This window comes from Equus asinus, chromosome 24 (assembly GCF_041296235.1).
Source record: "Equus asinus isolate D_3611 breed Donkey chromosome 24, EquAss-T2T_v2, whole genome shotgun sequence".
Classification (NCBI taxonomy): Eukaryota; Metazoa; Chordata; class Mammalia; order Perissodactyla; family Equidae; genus Equus; species Equus asinus.
The window spans coordinates 50129031-50140945 of NC_091813.1; the positions used below are offsets into that span (position 1 = coordinate 50129031).

Sequence of the window (11915 nt, forward strand, 5' to 3'; positions counted from 1 at the left end):
TTCATAAGTGTATTTTAATTGTGCCTTTCGAAGAGCAGAATATTTTAATATTGTTGAAGTGCAGTTTGTCTCTTTTTTCTACCTTTTATTTTTGTGCTATCCAGTTAAGAAATCTTTACCTATTCAAAGGTCACAAAAGTTCTCTATGCATATTTTCTAGAAATACTATAGTTTTAGATTTAAGTTTAGATCTCTGATTGATTTTCAGTTGATGGATAGTGTAACGTAAGGTTTTGAAGTTCATTCTTTTTTCAAAAAGATGACAAATTACCACGGAAGCATTTGTTAGACAGATTTTCCTTTCTTCACTGAATTATCTTATCTTTATTAAAAATAAATTGCCCTTATATGCATGAGTCTATTTCTAGATGCTCAATTCTGTTTTGTTTTACTCTCCGGGCTGTAGTGTACCATCTTGATTATTGTAGTTATATAGTAAGTCTTGAAATCAGGTAATGTAGGTCCTCCAGATTAGTTCTTGCTTTTTCAAAAGCGTTTTGCTTATTCTTGGTTTTTCAAATGTCCATATAAATTTTAGAATATGCATGAAATTTTTATCAAAAATCCTACTGAACATATTAATGGGACAGCATAAAATCTATACATCAATTTGGGAGGAAATGACATCTTACTAGTATTGATCTTTCCAATTCAATAACATGAGATATTTCTCTCTTTCTTTAGATCTTCTTTAAATTCTCTTAGCAGTGTTTTATATTTTTAGTTTACAAGCATTGCACAGATTTTGTTAAGCTTTTCTCTAAATAGTTCATGGATTTTTGTGCTTTTTAAAGTGGCACAATTTTTATTTCAATTTCCAATTTTTTGTTTCTTATCTTAAAAAATATAATGAACTTGAACTTATTGCTGAACCTGGTTCATTTTGCCATCCACACAATTATGCCAATCACCGAGATGATAAGTCTGCAGCCGAGAAAGGGTTTATTCACAAGGCAGCCATGCAAGGAGACAGGAGAGCAAATCTCAAATCCACCTCCCTGAAAATGGGGAGTAGGGATATTTATGGGATAAGGGGGCAGAGTGGTCTGCAGTGTGGAGATAGATGATTGGAGGTAAGGAGAAGTGAGGTGATTGATGATCTGGACAAGTGTAGTTAAGCTTCATGGCTCTTCATAAGACACATGTTCACAAAATGGCCATGTTAGCAGCATCTGAAGATGGAGTTTTCAGCTCCCTGATGTCAAAGGGTCTCCTATCAGTTATCCACACAGCCCAGTTGATGAGTCAGTGGTCTTAAGCTGCCTGAACTGGACAGGTTGTTGACTCTCAGTTCCTGAAAAACTTCAGCACTCCATGCATTACCATGGTGACCCAAGCATCAGAGATGTTATCTATAGGGTGGGTTTTAGTAATGCGTCATCTAACTACTTTTGCAAACAGCTGAGTATAGTTAAAGCAACTTGGCCCCGCAGTTTCAACCTTGCATCCTGCCTTATTGTTAAAGTGACTTTTAGTGCTGGTAAGTTTTTTTTGTATATTTCTTATAGTTTCTATATATGTACTCATATTATCTGCAAATAAAGACAGTTTTGGTTTTTCTTTTCCAATCTGAATAATGTTTCTTTTTCTTATCTTATTTCACTGGTTTAGACTTCCAGTACAATGTCAAGCAGAAGTGATAAGAGCAGATATCCCTGCTTTGTACTTGACCTTAGGGGAGAAGTGTTTCAGTCTTTCAGAACTAACTTTGATGATAACCATATTTTTTTCAAAGATCTCCTTTATAGTTTGAGGAAGTTCTCTCTTTCTCCTGCTCTGCTGAGAGTTTTTATCATCAATTGTGAAATGTCATTAAATATTCTACATTTATTACAAAGATAATAGGATTGTTTTCTTTTATGCTGTTAATATGATGAATCCCATTCATTGATTCTCAAAGTTAAACCAACTTTGCTTTTCTTGGTTGAACACTACATGTTCATCATGATTTATACTCTCTAGAAACTCAGGATTTTTCCTTGTCATTCACTCTCTCTACTCTAAACTCTTCCTGGAGAATCTCATCTACATTCGTAGTTTTTATTATCATCTCCATGACAATGATTCTTCACATTATACATCCATGTCTTTTTCTTCCATAAGCTGTGAATCCATATCCAACTTTCTTCTATACTCTTTACCTCGTTGGCCTATGTGTATCCCAGCCTGAACACAACCACAATCTAATGATTCCTTCATGTTTTTCCTTGACAAAGCATATTCCCCATATGATTTCCTCATCTCACTTGGTATCACTACTATCAGCTCAATGTCACAAAACAGAAATCTGAAATTCAACCCCAGCTCTTTCTTTTACTTTATCCTCAACATCCAATCAATCACATATTTTTTCTTATTTGACCTCAAAGAGGCCTTAGTCATTCTACTCCTTTTGTTCTCAAATGCCTTTTCTCTATTTCACACAGCAGTAGGCTCTTAATTTCTTTCCTAATTCCATATTACACCAATCAAATCTATCAGAATGATATCAGGTGTCACCCCCTTAATTATAACCTTTTCTTGTTCCCCACTGTCTACTCTTTAAAATCTAAAATTTTTAGTATAATGGGCAAGTCTCTTTATCACCCAGCTTTTCCTTGCCAAGCTCTTATTTCAATAGTCTCTGTACCATATATTACACTAAAGTAATACAGAATTTCTTAAAATTTCCTGAACACTCTCAATTTTTTAATATCTCCATCTCCAGCTCATTGCTTGTCACTCTGTAAGGCAGTCAAAACTCATAACACCCAGAAAACCTTCTTGTCCTCTGAACTTCAACTCCAGTTTGGGTGAGCTATTTCTATGCTGAACCCTCAAAGCACCCTGGAGACATGTATTATTGTACTTATTGCCTTTTGCTAAAAGTATCTGTTACATGTGCCTATATTCTCTAAGTGAATATATTCCCTCAAGAGTAAGAATCTCCTCATTCTTCTTTCTATGTTTATTTCATCCTTCTGTTTCTGTGCCTGGCACAATATATGTGTTGAACTGAATTGAAGCTCAGACTCCATTCTGAAAGAGAAATTTCTTTCCTAAAGATGGAATGTAACATAAGAAAAAGAATGCTATTTCAAAATACCTTACATTCATGACTCAAAACACCTTACATTCATATCTAGACATTAATTCCAGGGGAAGTAAGTGGGAAGCTGATATTTTCCATGTTTGGGGAGAGAAGCAAGACTCCTTCTAACATGAAGATAAAGACTTATTTACCCTTAACTTTGGAAAACAACACAAGCAAAAACTAATACAAAATTAATACAAGGAAGCAAAACCTCTGCATTGTCTGGAATGACATAAAAATATTGTGGTTCACTGAAGGTTAGCTGGATCCTGAGGAAGAGCTGGGAAGACTGGAGTCGATCAGAAACTTCTGTCTTATCCTGTCTTAGCTAAAGGTTTTCACCACTTGTATAACTGATAACCTTAGTGCATGTTACTTGCTAGGTTTTGTAAATGATTTATGTTTAACTAAATAATTTTTGGTATATGATTTGCCTTCTAGAGTGTGCATACAGTTGTCCTGAATGGACCCAGTTTTTTCTCCAAAAGTCAACAGATCCATCCTTCCTAACAAAGTGTGAACAAAGCTTATTCCTTCCCAAGTGAGAACTATGTCCAGCTCCCAAGCCTATGCCTTATTTTTGGATGTCTTCAGGTTGAGAGGATGAGGTCTGAGATAGGGAACCTAACAGTAATCTAAGATCCTTTTTCCCTTCCTCTTTAGCTTTGGATACTGTTAAAAATTATTTCTGTAAAGAATTTTAACACTAGAAGGTCATAGAATTTCAGAGGTAAGAAAAGAGAGAGAGACAGCAGATGTAAACAGCGGCTGGACAATGATAGCTCATGGGCTGCATCCAGGGAACAGACAGTATGTTTCTCTCTTGTTTGTTTTGGGTCATGCATTTTTAATACTTGTATACTGAGTACACAGTTTCAATTTGTCTGTAGTTCTCAGGACTTGCTGTTGTCTTCTACCAAGTTATTTCTGTTATTTTAGTTGTGGAAATTACCTGCACTCCTTATGAAGTCATTTGTATTTAGGATTTCAGATATAAGCTCATTCATCGTTTCTTTTTGGGGAAACTGAGGTTATGAAAAGAATGCAAGCTGCCCGACTTTACACACCTGGTGGACAGTGGACCCAGCCTGATATTGTAATTCTCCCGGGCCTCAGAACTTGCAGTTTTTAACGTGATTTGCTGTCTTTTGTCTTATGGTCTTTCAGCTCTATGAGGTGGGAAAGAGTTGAGAGTGGTAAGGGGAGTAGGTGATAGGAAAATAAGAGGAAGCCCAGAGGGAAGTGCAAACTTTTGAAACAATTTGAATGTCCATGCCTGGGTGTGTGGGTGTGGATGGGATAAATTTGTGTATGAGAGTAGGAATGGGAGTGTATGTAATTTCTGGAAACCATTTTCAAGGCTGTGCCAGTAAACAATATGAATTTAAGGAGACTGATCAAGGACTGTACTCAATGAAGATGATTTAGGCTGTGGGTCAAGTAATGAAATTTGGATCATATAAGAAAATCCGCAAACACTGACAATTTATCATCTAAGGCATATAATAAGAGTAACGGTAGGAGGAAAGAGAATGAAAACAGAAAGAAACAAAGGGAGATCATCAATTTAACTGCCGGGTTTGAAGGTGAGAAATATATGGCTTTTTCTGGGCCTCAAAAAATACAGCCTTTGGCCAACTCTCAGCTGCAATGTTATCTTCAGCTGAGTTTTTTTGATTATGGCTTTGTTTGAAAACTTGCTACCGTGGCTCTTTGAGATAATTTGCACTGCCTTCAACAAAAGAATTACATTCAGCTCTCATCTAGCTACCTTTTCATGCAGATTTGTGATGCATTGTTTCTTGCCTCTGGAGGATTCTGTGACATTAAAACACTGCCTTGTTTCAGAAAGTGCTTCGGAAGAGCAGTCAAAACCAAACGAAAACTCAGAAGCTCGCTTTAGTTATCACATCTGATGTGGAGTCTTATTTTCAGCACACCCTTGAAATACCTTTTACAGTGAGTAAGTGCCATGGGTAGAAACACCAGGGATGATGTACACCAATGTCACTGCAGTTATCCACAAAGGACACAAAGTAAGGAGTGGGTAACAATGGCAGATTTAGCAAGAACAGTTGCGAAGCTTTAATTGTGCCTATGGTCTATCTGCAATGCACAGAAAAGAAAGTTAGTGTGACTCTTGCTGAAAATAAGGAGAAGGTCAAATTCCTTTACCATATTTTCCACCCTGTAGCCTTTTCATCTTGAGCCAAGCCACTTGGGATATGGCTTTGTATCTGAAAGCCAACGGTTCTAGAATCGTTACAATAAAATTTTTCAGTGGAAACAATCCTTGTCAGTTCAACCTTGAGAATTTATTGTCAAAATAAAAGATAGTTTCAGAACACTAGTTGACTAATCTGGCCAAGATTGTGTGTAGCAAACTTTGAAGTTACCCAGACTCCGATTAGAATCCTAGATCTGTCTCCTACCTTCCTTGTATTGTGTGTTCATGTGTGTGGGTGGTTGAGTCTTTATTTCAATTTTTTTCAACTTTATCTTAATTCTCTGATTATTAGTTTTATCATCTGTAGAAATGAGGTATTTTTTACTTATATATCTGATGCTTAAGTAAGATAATACATAAAAATACAGTGTTTGGCTTATAGTAAGTACTTAAAAAGAGGTGACTAATATAAACTGTAATCGTAATAAAGCATTTTTGCCTCAACACAGCTAGGCAGAGTTCTTTTGTCCCATGTTTCAAGCTGATCATCATGGTCATGTGGAATGTTTTTTAAAATGAAGAATCCTATGCCCTTGGTCCTGCAGTTTTAAGTTAGAAAGTCTGGGGTAGGGGCCAGGAATTTGAGTTTTAACAATTTTCCTGGTTTTTCTAAGGATCGTTCAAGTAAACTTTGAAACACTAATATGACATGAAAGGATTTGTGGGGAAAACAACAGAGAAGATAAATATACAATTCATCTTTCTTAAAAAATACTCAGTGTCTAAGACAAGTCCTCTATTGATGGAGCCATTGATTTATTTTTCAAGTAACCAGCACATCTAAGCAATGTGGTAGTAAGGAGGGAGACTTGAGACCTGGCATGTAGGAAGGGCTGCGTCAAGGGCTTCTGTTTCTCTTAGTGGATTCTGCAACTGAATCCCCCATTTGAGAGAGGGGAAATAACAACTATGGGATTTCTCTCAGCGAACACTAAATCTCCAGTCCCACAGGTATGCATTTCTCATTATTTTTTTCCTTACCCTTGTATATACTCTGAACCACTGTGTTTATTCTTCAAATTACAATGTGGCATCTTGCAAAGAGTGAAAGTTTTAAAAACAGAAACTACTGTTTAAAAGTCTGACTGCTACCTCCTGTGTGACTTTTGGCAAGTTGTCACACTCCTGCATCAACATTTCTACCAGAATCCTATGCACTAAAAGGTATGGGACAGCTCAGTGCCCACTTCTTTTGCCCTGTGAACCCCACACAGATGAGGAAAACACAATTCAAAGGAAAAAAATCAACAACTATATATTTGATAAGACAGAAAATTTAAATTCTAAGACTAGGCCTGGTCTCCAAATTTTCTATAGAAATAACTCCAGGTTATTATAGACCACCCACATAATGGAAAATTCAAAATCATGCTAAAAATTGTAAAGATACTATAATAACATTAAAAAAAAGTAAACTAGGGGCTGGCCCAGCGCCACAGCGGTTAAGTGTGCACGTTCCACTTCGGTGGCCCAGGGTTCACCGGTTCAGATCCCGGGTGGGGACATGGTACTGATTGGCATGCCATGCTGTGGCAGGCATCTCACATATAAAGTAGAGGAAGGTGAGCACGGATGTTAGCTCAGGGCCAGTCTTCCTCAGCAAAAAGAGGAGGATTGGCAGCAGTTATCTCAGGGCTAGTCTTCCTCAAAAAAGATAAAAAGCAAACTAAATATAACGCGTTCTCAATATTTTACTACATAGAGATCTTAAAAAACATTAACACTTCTTAGGTGGTAGCATGCTGATAACTTTATATTCTTAATATTCTCTTGTATTTTTTAGACGTTCAACGATGATAATGTATTACTTTTGTGTTCCAAAAAATTAAAAAATTTAATTTTTGTTTTCTTTCACTGGGCCAATTTAACTCATGCAGAATTCTTCTTGTTTCGCTGTCAGGCTTATGGTTGATACAGCAACATGTTGGAAGCCACACAGGAATCCTCTGAACCAGTTCCCTGCTCCCCATAATGCACAGAGATTAAAGCTTTATAGGATTCATATCTTTCTTTGTGGTGACCTAAGAGAGAAACTACAAATTATAATTGATCTTAAATAATTCTAAACTGTTCTCCATAGTAACGTGGAGGGAGAGGGGCCTGAAAGTTAAAAACATGGCGTGGGACACCAAGTCGGAACTTAAAATTCAAGGAGCAGCATCTACTGAAAGAGAGGCTCCTGGCAGGAATTAGCCGTGGAGGGCGAGCCATGAAAAAAACCGCTGGTTTTTCAAGGGTTGTAACACTCACTATGGTTTAGAAAACAGGTTTTTAGAATAGCCAAAAGAATCTGCCAAGTCCCCTACTCTCTCTCCAAAAAAATGAATTAATGAGAAATAAAACTAAAACCAAGCTGAAATTATTCTACTATAAGTAACTTCAAGTGCTGGGGGTATGGAAAATCTGTACATTGCTGCCAAAGGATGTTCACATGGCTTATGCTTAAAGGTAAGTTATCTGCAGTAAGAAAAGGATGAGAGACTATCTGTTCAAATTCATATTGAAAATCAATTGGGCTGAACTGGAAATAACCTCTACATCCTTTTTAAATCCTCAGTCCAGTGTGTACTATATCTGGATAAAAAGCTTTTTACCAGTTGCTGCAGAGAAGTTTCTGTGTGGATGACCTAATAGGGACATTCAGGAGAAAAATGTAAGACTCTTTTTTTTTCTGGTATTAAATGTGTCCTATTTCTTTGCTTAAAACTGGCCAGTAATAAACTGGCTTGTTATTTAAGTTCAGTGGTGGAATGAACGTATTCTTATGCTATGCTGGAGCTTTCGTGAAAGAAAAAACTATAAGTAAAATGTAGAACCAAAATCAGTTATTTTTAAATTAAAAAATAGAAGCAATATCTTACTCTATATTTCCATACTTATATCTTCTTATATTTTAAGTATTTAAATTCATAAGTTTATGGTCTCATTTCATTTACATTTTCACCTGAGTTAGGAAAACAACACACATATATATGTACAATACTCTTCAGAAATGACAATTTTATTTAATTTAATTTCTATACTTCAGATTGTTAAATTGTGCCTATATAGTATGGGAGTTTTTGTCTTTATCTTTTTTGCACACTTCCCATGATGCTAGATGATAAGCAATCTGGAGCTTTGTGTGACTCAAGATTGCCAAAGTCGCCTAAATATCAATGTGGGAAATGAGCAGGACAACTAAATGTGGCAAGTCTCCCACAAGGGTGAATTTAAAGCTGAATATAAGGCTCCATGTAACTAAAAACATTTTTCTTCTCCCAGATTAAATGATACATTCAGACCATTCATATGTGTAAGAAAATGATCCCACTGAAATATACATATGTTTATCAGGAGGAAAATACATTAATATCCGCTCATTCACTTTGCAAACATTTTTGAGCATTTACAATGGGTCAACCACGTGTAATTTTGCCCTCACACAGAGAGAAGATGCAACATTTAAAGAGGAAGACTACAGATGCTTATTTTGTCCCTTTTCCAAGATGACAGAACCACATTTTCAAAACCAAGGGGATGGAGAAGAGCCTGGAAGATCAGAGAACAGTGACTAGCCCAGGGTGGACCAATAGCGAATGGTGTAAAGGGATGCAAGATAATCCAGAATGGAGGAAAGTAGGGGATTTGACAGGAAAGTAAGTGGAGGCTGACTATGGAAGTGACTCAATAACATAGACTAGCTTACCATATTTTCTAGCTACCACCTCTCAAATCCTGAACCTTGGTAAAACGAATCAACAAAGAACAGGAGAAATGCCACCTGAGTGATCATGTGTTCTGTTGAGCAGAATGCTAATTCTCTGTCAGGGTATCTATGGAGTTATGATGGACAGATGTGTCAGCCTTTTTGATATCAATCTCTGGGTACAAGGATATCTGAAAATATTCCCATTTCCTTAAAATCTTATCAAGTTAGGTCAACATGAGTTACTTAAATCTATTTTGAAGTTATTGATGTAATCTTCTCAAACCTCTTAGAACATTAATTTCCTTAGATTTACTACCTCAATCACAAAGTAATACTTATTTCATCTATTCTAAACTAACATTCAGGCATCAACAATTATCTCCTTGTTTCAGCATTCTGAGAGCCAATCTCCAATTCAGCTCATTATTTTACATTCATTGATCATAACTCCATTCTAAACTCATCTTCTTACTATGTAAATACTAAGATGTAAGCTCCAATAACTATCCACTATGCATAGTTAGGGTTGACTTGAAGGTGGATAGCTGACTTGAGTAGCTCTATGTTTATCTCTTGATGTGGCCAAGATAAAGACGAGATGTGATAGGTATATTGTGCTATTGCCTGGAATTATCTTGTACTAGATTGTTTGCAGTGTTTAGAGTGTATAGCCTAATCTGGTTTCATTGGTTACTCAGACTAATTTTAGCTGTGTCACCAGCAGGGTACAAAAAAATTCTGTAAAGATTCAGTAAACTAGTGCCTGAACTCTCTTGAAAATAAAGTATCTTGCAAGTATCTTGGATAGTTCATAATCCAAAGACAAAGCATATCCATCCTGCCTGACTGAGAGGTCCCTGGGGAGCTGCCCCTGGAAGTCTTGGATTGTTCAATAACTACCTGGGTGTTCATTCTCCTGCCATACCATATACCTTGTCTTACGTGAGTATGCGTTATTTAGTCATGTGAGACCTTCTAACTAGACAATCTTGTGTAATCATTACATCCACCCATACTCCTCCAGTCCAACCAAAATATCAGACTTTCTTATACTTTTCCACCCAAGTAATTTTTACACAGCCAAGGACCTCAGAACTTTTAAGGCATACCTTGAATATCTCTTTGAAATCTTGTGTTTATTTAAAATGATGCTATTTCCCCAAAAATACCACAATGAGATTAGTTTTCTGAGAAAATATGCACTCCTGTGAGTTTCTGATTTCCTCAAGAAACTTCCTCACTCCAATGATGCCTCTTTCAGGTCTGAGTAGGGTGATCAACCATCCTGGTTTGCCCGGGACTGAGGAGGTTCCTGGGGCACGGGCCTTTCAGTGCTGAAACTGGGAAAGTCGTGGGCAAACTGGTACCAATGGGTCACCCTAGATCTTAGACCTTGATGACTGCACCTTTAATGGTGGCTTTTTATTTTCAAAAAAAAAGTTAGATTTATTGTGATGAGTTCATCTTTTCCAGGAAAATATTTACCCCACTGAAAATGAAGTTGCTCGTATTGATCGCTGCTTGATTTGACTGTGGTCAGGTTTCTAAGAGTTTGCTTATAAAAATAAAAGTATCAGAGTCATGAAAAAGCATCAAATCAGAAGTCAGAAGACTACAAAGGGCTGAGATTTGCTGCTTGGATGTACAGTATAACTCATTTTTAACTGGCAAAAGATATTCCTCTCTCTGGGTTCACTTATTTATTCAACAAATGTTTATTAATCTCCTACTTTATTCCAACACTGTGCCAGCTACTGGGAGCAGCAGGGAGGGAACGATAAGCAAGATAGTCATAGTCCTCTCCCTCATAGACTTATAATCAAGTGGACAAAGACCTTTAAAGCCCTACTCAGCTTTAAAGTTCTATGGCAACACTTATCTTATTTTATTATTTAGCATCCTGGCCTTGCCCCTTGTTGATTCTCCTTCTCTTTGTATAGCCTTAAACTCTCACAGATATGGAACCATGGTCTCAAGTAAAAGCCTTCCTCATTTCTGAAATAAATGATTAAAGGAAAGACGTTTCTTTAGCTTTCCTTTTTTTCAAAATAAATGTTGTATCCATGAGCTTAGAAATAATTTTTTTCTTGACATTTGGGTTGAGGTGATCATTTTGAGGTGATCATCTTGGAAGAAGTACAGGGTCAAAATGTTTAGAGTCATTGATGAAAATATTATATTTAATGAAATTAAGGGACCAACCTATATACCAACAGAATATTTCTGGAGGGAAGTCAGAGTTTAAGTTTATATATTCTCTAATTTAAGGTTAAATTATTTGAAGCTAACTCTCTTGCCTTCTAAATCAGAAATTCTTCTTATTCTTTCTAAACCCAAAATTCAGAAAGCCACAGCAATCCCCATATTCCCACTGTTAACCCTACTTAGGCAACACATTTTGAGAACACAATATGGAGTTAGTGAGCTAACCTTAACGAACTGCAATCCACAAGAAACCTAACAACTAGCTGAATTCAATGAAAGCTGATAAAAGCTCTGTCTCAAGTTTCTAAAATGGGCTTGAATTTGATATGACGACAATATAACTTAATACCAAACTGAGCAATGATACATCTGTGTTCAAGTCTTCCGAATTGTTATATCCAGAACTGTAACTTTTCAGCTATTTATGAACTTCCGTGTCTCTAAATAACATCTATTATGTAGCAAGAATAAAAATGTGTTCTGGCTTTGCCTATTCAAGAAACAAATCTTGTCTTCCCTACAGTAATAGGCTGCAGGGTGGGAAAACAAATATGCTGATTGAACTGCTTTTTTCACGCAATTGTGAATTTGTGTATTTTTCTCTATCAGCATAACCTTTCCCTTTTGTGCTATTTTCTCTGCGCCTCAGATCATAATTTGCATGTTCCCTCTTTGGGTAACTGAACATGCGGATGACCAAATACCAATTCTGAATACGT

General features: G+C 36.6%; 1 long non-coding RNA gene across 1 annotated transcript; it reads left to right on the forward strand.

The window, feature by feature from the left end:
* The first annotated feature begins 7558 nt into the window (after window positions 1–7558).
* LOC139041816 (uncharacterized) lies at window positions 7559–11001 on the forward strand. Its single transcript, XR_011497787.1, has 3 exons — window positions 7559–7748; window positions 7858–7953; window positions 8729–11001. It is a non-coding gene; the product is annotated as an uncharacterized lncRNA (long non-coding RNA).
* The last annotated feature ends 914 nt before the right edge of the window (window positions 11002–11915 follow it).